General features: G+C 42.6%; 1 long non-coding RNA gene across 4 annotated transcripts in view; it reads right to left on the bottom strand.

Annotated features, from left to right (window-relative positions):
• LOC146080721 (uncharacterized) overlaps positions 1 to 18057 on the bottom strand; it is a 65572-nt gene that overhangs the window by 33282 nt on the left and 14233 nt on the right. For all 4 annotated transcript variants that reach the window (XR_014474964.1, XR_014474962.1, XR_014474965.1 and 1 more), the window contains one exon: positions 4626 to 4747. This is a non-coding gene — a long non-coding RNA (uncharacterized LOC146080721). The remainder of the gene's footprint in view (positions 1 to 4625; positions 4748 to 18057) is intronic.

Genomic DNA, 18057 nt, shown 5'->3' with positions numbered 1-18057 from the left:
AAACCCTTGATATATTTGAAAGTTTCTATCATGTCCCCCCTTTCCCTTCTCTGCTCCAAAGTATACATATTTAGATCTTTTAGTCTTTCCTGGTACGTTTTGTGATGTATGCCATGCATTGGAATCATAATCATTAGAAACAAACATGATACTATATAAATCTACATATATAAAAGCCAAAATGCCACATGCTGACTCATCACAAATTCTCTGGAACCATGAAGACTAGGAACAATTTAGACAGTAGCTTTCGTTTGTGACGTAGGCACCCAAATCAAAGGTATTATTTAAAAAATATCAACCCCAAAAGTGTAAAAAGTGTTTTTGGTTGATTCCATGGTGGATGTGGAGGGCACCATTGATTACCCTGTAGAGTTTCTGAATACTCTGAACCGATGCAGAATATCACCTCATGTACACGTGGATGGTAAAAAACATTGATCCTGTATTCATCAATTCCCCTTGCCATATCTTGTCTCATGTGTAAGAGCTATATAAAGCCATCAAGTTTCCTACACATTATCACCAGTACCAATACAGGTCAACAAGCTTCCCAAACAAGAGAACCTGCAACTCTGAAAAACTAATTTCACTTAAAGTCCCTCTCCATAACCTTAATCTCCTTAATCTGTCCTTGAGAACCTGTCAAAATATTGTCGAACTGAAAAAAGCCATGAGCAGGTACATTTTATACCAGGTAGCATACTTGCAGTTTGACTAAGATGCGTTAATAATATTTATTGATATAGTTCTTTTTCTCCGACATTTTATTTACAAACATCAAAATCAATGACATAATACAGAAAATATAAGTAATACAGCAACAGAAAAGACACGCAGACATAAATATAAAAGCCACAAGTGCACATTAAGCATAAGGCAGGATTGGTGTAGGCATTCTGGGTAAAAACTTCCCCAAGTTGTATATTCTTCCCTCACAAGGTGAACCAGGTGAAGCAGCCATCTTGGGTGCACTGTGTACTATGACAAAACATGGGGTGATTGCAGTACCCAAAAGCTTAGAGTAGGATCCCCTAAAAAAACATTATTTGCATTTATTTTTTCCTCCCAACCACAAGTGTACCAAGTGAGGCAGCCATGTTGGTTGCACTTTGAAGGTTACACTGTTGGAGGTAAGACATACAAGGGCCCAATGCATATAAGGTAAAAGTGACATTTGTGTATTGGTATGATATACCCTGTTTGTGATGATCAGGACTTAAAGTGGTCCCGGAGAGGTCGTGGAACTCATTTCCCCTAACACCGACACCCCCCTCCCCTTTTAGGCAGCAGAGCCTAGACCAGAGGTAGGCAGGTAATTTTATATTAGTCCGTATATTAATAATTATTTTGATCGAGGTCCAGAAACAATATATATATATATATATATATATATATAAGTTGCTTGTAGGGAACGCACACCGCTCCTTGAATAATTCTGAGTGCCAGGTCGTAATTAGATACAGAATTGTTTACACATGCAGCAAATGTGTATCCACTGCATATGGAAGGACCAGCACATCAAGCACATTCAATAATGCAAAAAAAAACAATTTAATGTGAGAAACAGATCATGGTACTCATCACATGGGTAGACAGCAGCTTATTCACATCCACATCATCTAAGTGGCAGCAGCACAGTGAAAGTCCACTCCATGGGCAGTGTCCTGACGGACCGTTTCGGCGAACAGACGCCTTTTTCAAAGGATATATATATTTGTATATTTATATATTTATTGAGGGGGCACAAAACTATCCCATTTACCTGAGTGACCCCCCCCCCTCCCCATTACCCTCCCACTGCATTTCATATACAAAAAAAATACTCCCATCCCAGTAAAATACTCCCATCTTACTGGGAGTTGGCTGTCACAATCACCGCTGCCACAGCTGCTCCCGGCGGGTCCCTCCTGCCTTCCTGCTGCTGCAGTGTTCTCTCAGTGCTGCGGCAGCCTCAACACGTGGCACCGACTGATCTCACCAGCTGTGCGTGGGTGCACAGGGACATCACCCGCATACCAGCTGCAATGCATCCCTCGGACCGCTGCAGGCGGATAGAGAAGCGGACCATCTATACTCCTGAATCTAGCAGTGCCGCACTGCTAGTTTCAGGAGTTTAGACGGTCCACTTTTGTATCCTTTGCGGTCTGGAGATGGACCCTCTGTCTGCCAGTTACCAGTCCCTGGCCTAGACCAGTGCCAGGGAATTTGTGCCCTAACTCCCATAAAGGGATAATGGTCCTATAAGGAAGGGGCATAGGGCCTTATTCTAGTTCACTCTTTCTGACAAAATCCTTATTAGATGGACAAAACCATGTGCATTGCAGGGGGCAGATGTTACTTGTGAGAATTAGATTTGGGTGGGGTTTTACTTCAAAGTGAGATCTATATTGCAGTGTAAAAATAAAGCAGCCAGTATTTAATCCGCACAGAAACAAAATAACTCACCCAAATCTAATTATCTCTGCACAAGTAACATCTGCCCCCCTGCAGTGCATATAAGGCCTTATTCTAGTTCACTCTTAGAGGCAAATTCCTTTTCAGATGGACAAAACCATGTGCACTGCAGGGGGGCAGATGTAACAGGTGCAGATAGAATTAGATTTGGGTGAGTTAATTTGTTTCTGTGCAGGGAAAATATTGACTGCTTTATTTTTACACTGGACTATAGATCTCACTTTGAAGCAAAACACCACCCAAATCTAACTCTCTCTGCACATGTTATATCTGCCCCACCTGCAGTGCACATGGTTTTGTCCATTTGAGAAGGAATTGCCTCTAAGAGTGAACTAGCATAAGGCCCAATGTCACAAAGTAGTAACACCAATTATAATTATAAAACACATTAGCACAATCGTATACACATTACACCACATGTAGTGCCCTTGATTCATATTAAATCACACAGTAGTGCCCCTTATACACATAATGTCCACAGTTGTGCTGCTTATACACATCTGTCTCTGTCACTCCTGCAGCTCACTGTCCATGTCCCTCAGCAGCTCTAGGCCCTGTGTCCCTCCAGCACTCACTGTCCATGTCCCTCAGCAGCTCCATGCCCCATGTCCCCTCAGAAGCTTCCCAACCTCTCTGTGTCACTCCAGTCCCATCTCACCTGACTGCAGCATGCACAGAGCCTGCTGTTCTTAGTGGCTCTTCTTCACTTCAGCAGCAGTGATGGCATGACATCACATATGCCATGCCAGAAGAAAAAGCCGCTGGGACAGGCTTTTCTGTAGGAATTACTGTTCAGGGCTGTGGTACAGGTGGAACTCAGTTCCCCCAACCATTAGAGGTGCTGGAACCCAGTTCCACCAGTTCCTGCTCACTTTAACCCAGATGTTGATGAACTACACATCCCAGCATGCCTTGTATCAGTTTCAGCATGACCACATAGCAAAACTAATGCAAAGCATCCTGGGATGTGTAGTTCATTAACATCTGGAGGGCCGGTGTTGCACAGCCCTGCTTTAACCCCTGGTGATGATCCATGTGAAGAACATCCTACCCAAGGAGTAAGAATCTGAGGCAACTATCTGAGGTGCACTGTATAGATCACCGCTGGCAGAGTGTGCAATCAGTTGGGTAGGAGCATGCTGTTAGAATTGTTTTTAAAAAGCATATGGTAAGAACACATTTGCAGATAGCCAACAAAGAGGGTAACATTGGTAATAACATAACATAGTATTGATACATTTCCTTGTCTCATGGAAGCAGTACTGGTTAGTCAAAATGTGGGGAGAAAAATGAATTATGATGGAAATGCCCCTGCTAAGCCTGGTCCTAGTGTTCTTCCCCACAACTCCCTGCTCATCTTGAGGGGTAGGCCTGTAGTAAAGTTGGTTTGTTGTTTGTTTGCCTTCTGTTTAACATTGGTATAATGCTGATGATGATTTTAACCTGAAACTTTGGGCCTTATTCTAGTTCACTCTTTCTGACAAAATCCTTCTTAGATGGACAAAACCATGTGCACTGCAGGGGGGGCAGATGTAACTTGTGCAGATATAATTAGATTTGGGTGGGGTTTTACTTCAAAGTGAGATTTATATTGCAGTGTAAAAATAAAGCAAGCAGTATTTACCCTTCACAGAAACAAAATAACTCACCCAAATCTAATTCTCTCTGCACATTTTACATCTGCCCTCCTGCAGTGCACATGGTTTTGTCCATCTAAGAAGGATTTTGTCAGAGAGCGAACTAGAATAATGCCCTTTATAACTAAGCACCATATACTAGACACAATAGCATCCTAATGGTTCTGCATACTAACTTATATACTTAATAAATATGTTGGCAGAAACATGGTTATCCTGATTCCTACCCCATCCCCACACAGTGACCCTCCACCTCCTAACAAATGTAAGGTCAGTAAATCACACTCAATCACTGTAAGTTTGTAACATAGTACAGAATCCGCTTAAAACTGTTTTTTAAAGTGTTAAAAAAATGCAATTTAATCCCTGCTATGCTCTAAAACACAGATCATTTAAATCCAATGAAAGTAGTAGTTGGTCAAGTAATAGAAGCGCCTTGAGTCCTGTTGGAGAAAGTGTGCTATATGAATTAAACTTACTTACTTCAGTAGAAGCAGCTGATATAGGCAATAGTGATCTGAAAAGATTTACCTAGTAATACTTCAGTACAAGCAGTTTAGATTGTCTGCATTAGTGATCTGAATAGGTTTACCAAGTAGTACTTCTCTGCAAGCAGTTGAAATTGTCTGCAATAGTAATCTGAATATGTTTACCTGTTGATGAGAAGGAGAGAGGAGGAATCAAGTCACAGTTGAAAATAAACGAATGACACACCAGTATAATGTTTCTAATGTTGACACTTTGTGGTATATTTACTAAAGGAAATTTGTAAAAAATAGGTGTATTTGTATCCAGAAATACACATATTTTTGACATTTACTATCCCGAAAATACTGCAATTCGTATTCATATTGATAGCACATCAATACGAATACGAATTGCTGTATTTTCGGGATTTTTTTACAAATTTCCTTTAGATAATTTCCCCCTTTATACACACTTCATATACTAGACACCCTAATCATGATTCTAACGTGCATTTATCAACCCATGAACAAAAACCACATTATTTATGTACTATGGTGAGTGAGTTTACTCTGGTGAGTGTGGAGCACTCTGTTGTTTATTTAAGCAATATGTGGTCAAAGGCCACTGCACCACATTTGGGAATGGTGAATGAAGAATGCATGTCTTGATAAAAGGGTGAAAGCCTCCAAACGTTGTCATTAAGACCATTTACATTTGCACTGAGGTAGCTTGATGACTACACTAAGCGACACAAGTGGGCGGCACAAACGTGGCACATTTAGCAGTGGCATTACAGTGTCAGACATGATGGGAGTTTTAAATACTACACACCAAAGAGCACATAATGCAAGGAAAACAGTTTAATAAACCCATCATTTCAGTGACACTTGGTCCCCCTGAAAAAAGCTGTCCAAATTCTCAGAAACAACCAACCTCCATTTTTGATGAGTTTTCAGATTCTGAGAAGAGGTAAGAGGAAGATGATCTTTGAAAAAGGTTATACTTTAAAATTATGCTGTCGAAATTGAGATGATTTTTGAAAAAGATGATTCTTAAAAAAAGAAGCTTGTAGCTGGTGAAGACAGACTGGGGTACAACACATACTGTACATCTTCTTGGCGAGTGTGCACACAATCCAAAGCTGCTTCAGCAGTTAGACTTTGGGGTACTTGTGAGTTATCCGGGCGTCCGATTTTTAAATCGGGTCGGATCGGGACATCGCATCGCATCGCATGCGACCATCGGATGCGATGCGATGCGATGCGATGACCCGATTTTTCCATAGGAATCAATGTTAAAATGGACTGAGTCCATTTTAACATGGAATTCAATGGGAAAAAGGGGTCCTTTTCATACCCCTACTATCCAAGTGGGCATGGAGTTGGATATAAACCTGTGGCGAGCGTAGCGATCCACCGAGCCCGAAGCGTGGCGAGCTTAGCGAGCCCCGCGAGGGGACACGGAATACCGTCCCCTCGCGGGGCTCGCTTCGCTCGCCACGCTTCGGGCTCGGTGGCTCGCTACGCTCGCCACAGGTTTATATCCAACTCCATGCCCACTTGGATAGTAGGGGTATGAAAAGGACCCATTTTTCCCATTGAATTCCATGTTAAAATGGACTCAGTCCATTTTAACATTGATTCCTATGGAAAAATCGGGTCATCGCATCCGATGGTCGCATGCGATGCGATGCGATGCGATATCGCATCGCATCGCATCTGATTGTATGCCTTAACTTAAGGCATACAATCAAAAAATCGGACGCCCAGATAACTCACAAGTACCGACTTTGGCTAAAAAGGAATCTTCTCTTTCAACTCTTGATTTATTGATTGCCTTATATTAGAGTGCCTAATGCCAGCCACACATCAGAAAGATGTCGTTCCAACCTGCCTACTTTTGGCTGGTTGGAATGATAATCTTTCTAGTGTGTGGGAGCTAACAATTATCAGCTGTTTGCTCCCACACCGCCAGAAACGCTAATAAATGGCCCAAAACGGTCGTTCCAACTAGCTGGGAAAAATCAAACCTGTTTGATTTTTCCCAGCTGATTGCTCTGATGTGTGGTGGAACACACTGCCAACTGCATGATAAGTAGGTGGACACTATCCAATAGTGTCCACCTACTTTACCTCTGCAGCCCCCAGCCAGATCCAGGTGAGCCTGCACCACCATACAGTCCCCGCCGCTGTCCATCCAGGTGCCAGGTCCAGGAGTACCTGCACCATCTCTGCTGCTGAATGTACATCCACACCGTACAGTCTCTGCAAGTTGCCGGGTGATGGGGAATGATGGCTGCCCCACCGGCCGCTGCTGGGGACAGGCTCAGCGAAACCTCCCCAGGTGCAACTGGAGGGTGCCTTCCTGCTGGCTTGTGTGAGCCACAAGCCCCCCACTGCAGCGCCATATGTATATTTTGCTATGGGCCCACAAAGTTATAGTTTGGCTCTGGGGGCCCATCAGGCAGTGGCGCTACATTTGAAATGGCCTCAGGCCGGGGCAGCCAATCGTCATTGTGGACTGACAGCCAGGGACAGAATATGCATTGAGATTGCCACCCATTTATACTACAGCTGCACTGTCCCTAACAGTCAAGATTTCAATGGGCCTCCTGCTGCCGGAAGATATAAGTGGGACTGACAGCCTCAACAACAGCTAGCCTGCACTAGCGTGACCTGCAGGTACATTACATGCTTCATTCCTGATGATCACACCTGTCAGGGTCCCATCAGCCACGGCCCCCATATAAAGATAGAGCTGGGACCTGTGCACAGGTAGCAATTGATGGTGACTCCAAGCCAGAAGTCAGACCTACAGAAGTGGACACTAACTCCAGGGATACTGCAAGGAATGGACAGCTAGGGACTTCCTTATCTCTCCCCCTGCATGCCTCTCACCTGCTCTCTCTCAATGTCTCCCAATGCATACCTCTTCATATGCTATTTCCCTGTCTATCTCCTCTGTGTGTCTCTCATCTGCTCTCTCTCCCTGACAGGGCAGACCCAACCATTACGCTGGCAACTATTATGCTGGCGGAGGATGGATGCCTGATGTCGGGCTGCAAAACATAGTGGACACTACTGGGGGAATTATGTGTAATGGGCAATAATGGTTGTATTAACTGTATAAGCAGCAGTACTGCGGGGCACTCTGTGCAGCATAATGTGTAAGGGACATTACAGTGTGGGGAATATTATGTCATGGGCATTATTATGTGTAGCATAATAGGTAATGGGCACTGCGGTGCAATGTGCATTATGGTGTGTAACAATGGGCCTTATTTTGGTTCATTCTTTCTGACAAAATCCTTCTTAAGGGGCATACACACGTAGAGATCTGATCTAAGCTATTTTGCTAAGCTATTTTGCTAAGCAATTTCGCTGGTGTCAAGATCACCCATGGGGAGCACATACACATGCAGAGATTTGTGCTAAGTGATTTTGCTAAGCGATTTTGCTAAGCAATTTTGCTTAAGCAAAAAAAGTCAGGGTAATGGTTCAGAATGAGAGATTGTGATCAGTATCTCTCATTCTGTACACACAGAGAGATTTGCAGTCATTTGCTAAGCAATTTGACTAGATTTTGACTGCATGCACTGACTTAGTTAGCAAGAGATATTTAATCTCTCGGAGCATACACACAGAGAGATCTGTGCTTACTTTCTAAGCAATCTAGTCAGATTGCTTAGAAAATAGCAAAAATGTGCTCCGTGTGTACACCCCTTTAGATGGACAAAACCATGTGCACTGCAGGGGGGCAGATGTAACATGTGCAGAGAGAATTAGATTTGGGTGAGTAATTTTGTTTCTGTGCAGGGAAAATACTGACTGCTTTATTTTTACACTGCAATATAGATCTCACTTTGAAGTAAAACCCCACCCAAATCTAATTTTCTCTGCAAAAGTAACACCTGCCCCACCTGCAGTGCACATGGTTTTGCCCATCTAAGAAGGATTTTGTCAGAAAGAATGAACCAAAATAAGGCCCAATGTAATGGGCATTATGGTGTATAACAATGTGTAATGGGCATTAGTGTGTGAAAATGTGTAATGGGCATTATGGTTTAATGGGTATTACATGTGTGGCATAATGTGTAATGGGCATTACGGTGTTAATGTGTAATTGGCATTGCGGTATGCGGCATAATGTTTAATGGGCTTTAAATTTGAAGGGTAAAAAAAAACAGTTTTTTTCTGTGTGTGTTTGGGGGGCCCCAACCATATTTTTGCACCTGGACCCACAACTCTCTTGTTCCGCTCTGGCGGGGGGCTGCTTGTTCGGCGGTCAGTACAAGGCATCTACAGTACACTGTGCCACGAGGATTGCTAGCACATAAATCGGGGTACAACTGGAAACATGAAGTGGTTTATGACTTTTAAGAGCCATCCCTGCTGACTGTGGCACATGCACAGAACATAGAGGATACATGTATAATGCAACATTGTACTAGAATAATGTGAATTTTGGCTCATATTGTGTGGAATAATGTGTAAGGGGCGTATTGCCCTGGGAGGGGAATATTGTTTTGCAGAGGGGGAGATCACCAATAAGTGTACAAAAAATAGATCCTGGGTCACAAAAGCCTGGCCACCCCTGATCTGCAAGAACAAAATTTCCTAGACAGGCCAACTGTGTTTGGAACTGTAGTTAACCCCAAAAAATACACGTTTTGGAAGAAAGGCTCCAGTTCACTGAAATAAACAGAATTTTTTTATAAAAAAATGTTCAAAACAGGCAGGCACTCCCTGCCCACTTCTGTGACATCAGAAGTTGGACAGAGGTTGGCTGAACTTAAACAAAAAAAAAAGTTTAATGGTTGGAAGAAAAGTTGGTTTGATGTGTGGGGAACTGTTTTAGTTGGATTGTCAAGTTGGATGGTTAGAGGTTTGAAGGGTTTTAGAAAAGTTGGTTTGATGTGTTGTCAGCATAAGTAACCACTTAGGGCCTTATTCTAGTTCACTCTTTATGACAAAATCCTTCTTAGATGGACAAAACCATGTGCACTGCAGGTGGGGCAGATGTTACTTGTGCAGATAGAATTAGATTTGGGTGGAGTTTTACTTCAAAGTGAGATCTATATTGCAGTGTAAAAATAAAGCAGTCAATATTTTCCCTGCACAGAAACAAAATAACTCACCCAAATCTAATTCTCTCTGCACATTTTACATCTGCCTCCCTGCAGTGCACATGGTTTTGTCCATCTAAGAAGGATTTTGTCAGAAAGAGTGAACTAGAATAAGGCCCTTAGTGCCCTTCATTATTGATTATTGCTTTCACAAGAATATGGTTTAGGTTGTTTTGATATTAAATCAGACTCTGTGACTGGTAAATATCGCAAACTGGTACAGTAGGGCTTACATTTAATACAACAAGTACTACATATTCTTGCAGAACCCAAAATGATTTATATCACCGTTTTTTGCAATACCATCACTTAAATACAAGCATTTTTGTTGTTATTGTGATAAGGTATTGTGACCAATAGAAATCTGATAAGATTCATGCTATAGATCAGTGGTTCCCAACCCTGGTCCTCAAGTACCCCCAACGGTGCATGTTTTGCAGGTCTCCACACAAAATCACAAGTGCTATAATTTGCTCCACCTGTGGATCTTTTCAAATGTGCCTAAATAATGAATGCACCTGCTGGGTGACCTGAAAAACATGCACTGTTGGGGGTACTTGAGGACCAGGGTTGCGAACCACTGCTATAGATCACTATGGCATTTCATTTGAGCATAACTCATTGTATACAGATTACCAAAGCGCATGCCTTTACACCTTTATTATAGCCGTTATTACAGAAGGTCAGCCCCCTCTTAGAGACGAGCAGCTATAGTAGATACTCATCAAGGTGAGTGCTATACCATTCTCTACTAGAGTACAACACTGGAAAGGGTGAGATTTGGTCAGATGTCAAATTCAGTAGCACACAGGACAGCACTCCTCTACAGCAACAGCACACAAGAAAGCAACCCTGTATTAATATTTCTATGGTGCACACACAGGACAACACACTTTAGTCTTGCTCAAGGACTACTGACTGTATCTTAGATTGACAAGGTTATCCCACACTAGTCCAGATTGTACTCAAGTCTGTATTCAACAGCCAAATATATAGTACACAGCACAGCAGACAGGCAGCAGCACCCGTAAACTGATAGGGCAGACAAAGAAAAGAGGTGCAAGATGGAATTGCCTTTGGATTCTCCCACTCACCCTTTTGCATAAACAGGACATGCACACTTTAACAAATCAAGCATTTCAATGACAGGGTCTGCCACACAGTTGGCCACACAACTGTGAGTGTTTACAGTGTAATTTTGATTGGTTTGTTTGGGCCCCACAAAACTAGCTCTACAGAGGCAAGATGTCCTCCTCATCATCCTCCTCTGATTCCTCACCCCCTTCACTGTGCAAATACTCTTCCTCACAGAGTATTAATTTGTTCCCGCTGGAATCCACCATCACAGATCCCTGTGTAGAGTCTGGAGGCAATTACTGTTAACGGTCCTCCTGGAGTAATTTATCATTCATTTTGATGAACATCATCTCCACATTTTGTGGCAGTAACCTCTTCTGCCAATCGCTGACAAGGTTACCAGCTGTGCTAAACACTCTTTTGGAGTACATACTGGAGGGGGGCAACATACAGTAGGTAATATAAAGCCAGTTTGTGCAAAAGCTTTCAAATTGCCTCTTTTTCCTTCCAGTATACATACAGACTGTCTGACATAGCTACTTGGATGCTGTCACCAATATAATCGTTCACCATTCTTTTAATGATAGAAACATAGAATTTGACGGCAGATAAGAACCACTTGGCCCATCTAGTCTGCCCCCTTTTTTAAAACATGTTACCTCAACCCATATTTGATCCTTATTTTTTAGGTAAGGATATCAATATGCTTATCCCAAGCATGTTTAAATTGTACTACTGTATTTGCCTCTACCACCTCTGATGGGAGGCTATTCCACTTATCTACTACTCTTTCTGTGAAGTAATTCTTCCTCACATTTCCCCTGAATCTTCCTCCCTCTAGTTTCAGTGCATGTCCTCATGTTCTGTTGCTCCTCTTCCTGTGAAGAATGTCTCCCACCTGTACCTTGTTAAAACCCTTGATATATTCGAACGTTTCTATCATGTACCCCCTTTCTATTCTCTGCTCTAAAGTATACATATTTAGATCTTTTAGTCTTTTCTGGTACGTTTTGTGATGTAGGCCATGCACCATTTTAGTTGCCCTTCTTTGTACAGTCTCTAATGTATTTATATCCTTCTGGAGATATGGCCCCCAGAACTGAACACAATACTCTAGGTGAGGTCGTACCAATGACCTATACCGTGGCATTATTACTTCTTTCTTTCTACTGCTGATACCTCTCCCTATGCAACCAAGCATCTGACTTGCCTTCTTCATTGCTTTGTTACATTGCCTACCTGCTTTTAAAGACAGCATCATATTCAGTAACAGTAGATATGTCAGTAATTATTGGCAGATCAGATCATTCTGGACCAGATGTCGAAAGTTGCTCCTGACTGCCCTGCATCACTGCCCTTGGGTTGCCTAGGAAATTTTCTTGAAGTACCAATTGCAGGAGAAAATGAAGGAGGAACTGTTACTGTGTCACTGTGCTTTAGCTGACTATTTTCTCAGCATCAGGTCGTTGCATCTCTGCAGAGTGCTCTGATTTCAACTGATTACCCACTTGGGAATCTTGGCAAAGAGAAAGGAGGGATCCATCCACAAGTCCCACATACTTGGTAGAATCACTCTGTTTTAGCTCCTCCTTCAATTTCTACAGCTGCTTCTGCAAATGCCTGATCAGGGGAATGACCTGACTCAAGCTGGCAATATCTGATCTGACTTTACATTTGCCAAGTTTGAAAGGATGGAGAACCTTGCACAACACAGAAATCATTTTCCATTGCACTTGAGTCAGGTGCATTCCCCTTCCTTTGCCTATGCCATAGGTGGGTGTATATGCTTGAAGGGCCTTTTGTTGCTCCTCCATCCTCTGAAGCCTATAGAGGGATGAATTCAACCTTGTTACCACCTCTTGCTTCAGGTGATGGCAGGGTCAGTAAAGTTTGCTGGCACTCCAGTCATTGCATGCAGTGGCTGAATGTTGAAGGTGGCCCAAAAGCATCTGCTGCACACTCCTGTCTTTATACCAAAAATATTTGCATCAACAAATATATTGTGTAAGCAAAACATATGACAGGCTGAAATTTGCCCAGATGTAATGCTCGCACAAATCTCCAGGAGAGTCTAAGTGGGGAAAGCCATTGTGAGATGATTATCTGCAGTTTCTCTAAGGCGGTGTGCCTCTTATGGAAACCAGTGATACACAGTGTAGCCTACCTAGGACAAGTTGGCATTTGTGAGCCGCTGCTGCTGGTGCCGCTGCTGTTGTTGCTGCTGCAAGTAATGCATCGATCCAGTGAGCTGTCACTGTCATTTAGTCCTTAGTTTGACCTATTCAACTTATCTACATGTCTGTGGTTAAGTGGACAGTAGGTAGAACAGCATTTTTCAGGACAGTAAGGACACTTAATGTCCCTGAATAGTCTGGTAATTACTTGCCAAGTGAAGTGGAATCTAGATGGGATTTGGTATCGGAGACATAGTACGTCCATCAACTGTCTAAATCCCACTGCACTATTGGCATATACCGTCCGCACATCTAACAACAGCATAACTTTTATGGCCGTGGCAATCCACTTTGCAACATGGTGACTGCTGTCATACTTTATCTTTCTTGCAAATGACTGTTGGACAGTCAAGTGTTTAGTTAAAATAGTTGAAATGGTCTTCCAACTCTCTATCTGGGATCACAATTGACTCCCAGCAGCGAGAACAACAACAGTAGCAGCAGTAGGCATAGCAATCAAGGATCCTATGGAGGAATGCAGAATGGGAGAGGAGTCAGTCATGCCTAGGACATGGCCTGCAGGACTACTCCCAATCCTGATTGGGGAGGAAATTAAGGAGGCTGGAGTTGGTGGTGTGTATTTCAGGTGCTTCGATTCAGCAGGAAAAAAAAGGATTTAGGTGTCACTGGACTGCTTACACACTTAGCCAAAGTTTCTGAACTTGACAATGACTTTCGGCAAATGCACTGCAATGTTTTGAGGTGGCTAGCATCCTTAACCCTAATTATTACGCTTTTACACAGGCAACATATTGCTAGACTGTTGTCCGGATTTGGATAGAAATAATTTGAGACCAAACAGTCTGGATTGTTTGGACTTTTACCCTGGCATCACAATGGGCTATTTCCTTGCACAGCCAAGAACTGTCCTCACATGTGCCTTATTTAAACAAATCACATCACCATCAGAATCTTCCTCGTCAACTTCCTCCTTAATGCTACATCAATATCTTCATACTGGTGTACTTCTACAGTGATATCCTCAATGTCAATATCAGCAACTGGACTGGTGGTGCTACTCCCAGCCCTTGCAGAGGGCATGCAAATGGTGGAAGGAGCCTCCTCTTCCCATCCAATGTTGGGAGGGTCAGGCCTAGATATCAAATCGCCGATGTAGAATGCACAGTTGCTTCCTGTGCTTTTACCAGCTTTATTTTTTCAATGTTTTTGAGAATGATGATGGCTTCCATCTGAATGAGAAGCTAAACCACTAGTCATGAACATACGCCAATGCATTAGTCTTTCCTTGCCACTTCATGTCGTGAATGGCATATTGCCAGTTTTTCCTTTCCCATCAGATAATTAAAATTTCTTTTTTGGTTATTTTTCTTCTTGGATTTTACATGCCCTTTATGAAATTAGGCATCCGCCTTAGCAGACAACGTTGATGGAATTGCATCATCAATGTCATGACTAGTGGCAGCAGCTTCAGCACTAGGAAGTGGTTCTTCTTTTTTTCTCCAAATTTTTGTTTTCCTATTTATAGGACAGCACCCCTTTATTTTTTTCAGCACATAGAGCAGTATATTCTCACCTTATTTTTTATTTTTTTTACAGAACCCAGGGCAGCGCCCTTTATATTTACAGCACACAGGGCAGCACCTCTTTACAGCACAAGACAGCCATACCCCTTTACAGCACTGGACAGCCCCCTGTACAGCACGGGAAAGCAGAACCCCTTTAAAGTACAGGACAGCACCCCTGTACAGCACAGAAAGTTTCGGGGGAGGATAGAGACGAAATGACGGAGCTGGAGGAGACGGCTCCCTCTAGCAACCAGAGGAGAGGTCCCTCTAGCTCAAACGGGATGAAAGTTAGTGAGGTACCAAGGCAGATAGTGGTGGTAGGGGATTCCATCATTAGGAGAACAGACAGGGCAATCTGCTATCGGGACCGCGATCGCCGCACGGTCTGTTGCCTCCCGGGTGCTCGGGTACGGCACATCGCGGACCGAGTCGACAGATTGTTGGGAGGGGCTTGGAGCAACCCGGCGGTCTTGGTGCACATCGGCACCAACGACAAAGTCAATGGTAGGTGGGATGTCCTCAAGAAAGAGTATAGGGAATTAGGTAAGAAATTAAAGGCGAGGACATCTAGGGTAATTTTCTCGGAAATATTACCAGTGCCACGCGCTAGCTCAGGGAGGCAGAGGGAGATCAGGGAGGTAAATGTGTGGCTCAAGGATTGGTGTAGGAAAGAGGGATTCGTGTTCATGGAACACTGGGTGGACTTCTCGGTCAGGCGCCATCTTTTTTGCCGTGATGGATTGCACCTGAACGAGGAGGGGGCTGCGGTGCTGGGGGGAAGGATGGTTAGAGGGTTGGAGGAGATTTTAAACTAGGCAACGGGGGGGTGGGGGCAGCAAGACATTATGGGACCATCAGGGAGAGAAGCCAGACTGGGATCAGGAATCATATGGGGGAAGGAGATGGGGGGGGGGGACGGAGACATAGACTAAGTCCTGGGACATAACAAGGGTATAATCGGGGGTAACTCTCAGGGTGCATCAGGAATGTCATGTAATAAAATGTTATGTTGTAACAGTCACGTTACCCCATTACAGTTCTTAGGTACAGATGATCTTAGTATACGGGAAGGAGGGAATGACAGAGGAAGAATTCCCGGAACTATGGAGAGGGCAGGCAGTGTGCATGGTGGGGAGGCCTGTAGAGAGTCTATTGAAGGGGAGAGGGGAAAGAGGAAGCTAGTAAAGAATTCAAATGGGTCCTGGGGTGAAACTAATCACAATATTAGAGCCATATCTAAAAATAAACATAAATTAAAATGCTTACTGGCTAATGCAAGAAGCTTAGTGAGTAAAATCGGGGAGCTTGAAACGGTGATCAGTAGGGATGACTACGACATCATTGGTATTACAGAAACATGGTGTAATGAGTCGCATGACTGGGCATTAAACATGGAGGGATATACACTCTACAGGAAAGACAGGGAAAATAGAAGGGGCGGGGGTGTGTGCCTATATGTAAATAATAACTTAACATCATGTGAGAAAAATATGAGCACAGACCTGGAAGACGACAACTCGGAGACAGTGTGGGCAGAGATAACCGACAATAATAAGAAACCAAAAAACAAATTTATAATAGGGGTATGCTATAGACCACCAAATATAAATGAAAGGGAAGAGTCTCTTCTTTTAAACCAAATCAAACAAGCATCAAATCAGGGTCAGGTATTAATTATGGGGGATTTTAATTTACCCGACATTGATTGGGAAAACGAAACAGGTAAATCAGCAAGAAGCAATGGGTTCTTAAGCTTACTTAAAGACCAGTTTATTACACAAACGGTAGAAACTCCAACTCGTGATGAGGCGCTCTTGGACTTAGTATTAACAAATAACACAGACTTAGTTTCAAACACAAAAGTAATTGAACAATTAGGGAATAGTGATCACAATATGGTTTCACTGGAAATCAACTTCAGTAAATTACATCAAAAAGGATCTGCAAAAATACTAAACTTCAGAAAAGCGAACTTTGAATTATTCAGGGAAGCCCTAACAGGAATTGGGTGGGAAACGGTTATGGAGGGAAAAAATGCAGAGGAAATGTGGGATACTCTAAAAAAGGTGCTTGATTCACTAACTATTGAATACATTCCTAAAGTAACTAAAGGTAAATTCAACAAAAAAAAGCCACCATGGTTGGACAAAGAAGTAAGGTCAGCTATCAACAATAAAACCAGAGCCTTTAAATTCTATAAAAATAACTTGAATGAGGAGGCATTCGCAAAATACAAAGAATCAAACAAAACTTGTAAAGGGGTAATCAAAGCAGCTAAAATATTATATGAAGAGTGCATAGCCACTGAAAGCAAAAACAACCCAAAGAAATTTTTTAAATACATAAATAGTAAACGTTTAATTAAGGAAAACATAGGCCCACTAACTGATACTAGTGGAAAAAGTGTTACTGAGGACAAGGGAAAAGCAAAACTGTTAAATGAGTTCTTCTCATCAGTATTTACTAAGGGAGAGCAGACTGTGGAACGAACATTTACCACAAACGGGACAAATAAGCCAGATCTCATTGTGGATTTCACGCCGAAAGAAATAATACTGAGGCTAAGCAAATTCAAAACAAATAAGTCACCAGGGCCAGATGGGATTCATCCGAGGGTATTAATGGAATTAAGGGATGAACTAGCTACCCCCCTACATTATATCTTTAGCAAGTCACTATCGTCAGGTATAGTACCAAAAGATTGGAGAATAGCAGAGGTAGTGCCAATATTCAAAAAAGGAAAAAAGGAAGATCCAGCTAATTACAGACCCGTTAGTTTAACATCAATTGTGGGTAAACTATTTGAAGGATTTTTAAGGGATGGTATCCAGGAATATTTAGATCATCACCTTCTACTCAGTACTAACCAACATGGGTTCGTGAAAAATCGTTCATGCCAAACTAATCTACTAGGGTTCTATGAAGAGGTTAGCAAAAACCTCGATAATGGAAATGCTGTAGATGTGATTTTCCTAGATTTTGCTAAAGCATTTGATACTGTCCCACACAAGAGATTGATTAATAAAATGGAGAACCTAGGATTGGGTGAAAATATCTGCAGATGGGTAGGGAATTGGCTATGTAATAGAGAACAAAGAGTGGTTGTGAATGGTGCCGTATCAGATATGATACCGGTACTAAGTGGAGTGCCCCAGGGTTCGGTTTTGGGGCCCATTTTGTTTAACATTTTTATTAACGATATTGGGATAGGGTTACTCAGCAATGTATCCATCTTTGCGGACGATACAAAACTTAGCAAAGTCATCAAATCACCAGAAGATGTCACCATGCTTCAAAATGATCTTGCAATTCTAGATGAGTGGGCAAAAAAATGGAAGATGAGGTTCAATGTAGATAAATGTAAGGTTATGCACCTTGGGAGACACAACCAGTGTGCAAGTTACAACCTTAGCGGAGAGGAACTGGGTAATTCCATACTTGAAAAGGATCTAGGAGTCCAAATAGACAGCAATCTAGGATGTAGTGCCCATTGTAATGTAGCTACAAAAAAGGCCAACAAAATTCTGGCATGT

This window comes from Crinia signifera, chromosome 5, assembly GCF_055691185.1.
Source record: "Crinia signifera chromosome 5, ASM5569118v1, whole genome shotgun sequence".
Lineage (NCBI taxonomy): Eukaryota > Metazoa > Chordata > Amphibia > Anura > Myobatrachidae > Crinia > Crinia signifera.
Note: the sequence above shows the minus strand (reverse complement) of the source record. Positions and strands in the feature narration are given on the sequence as shown.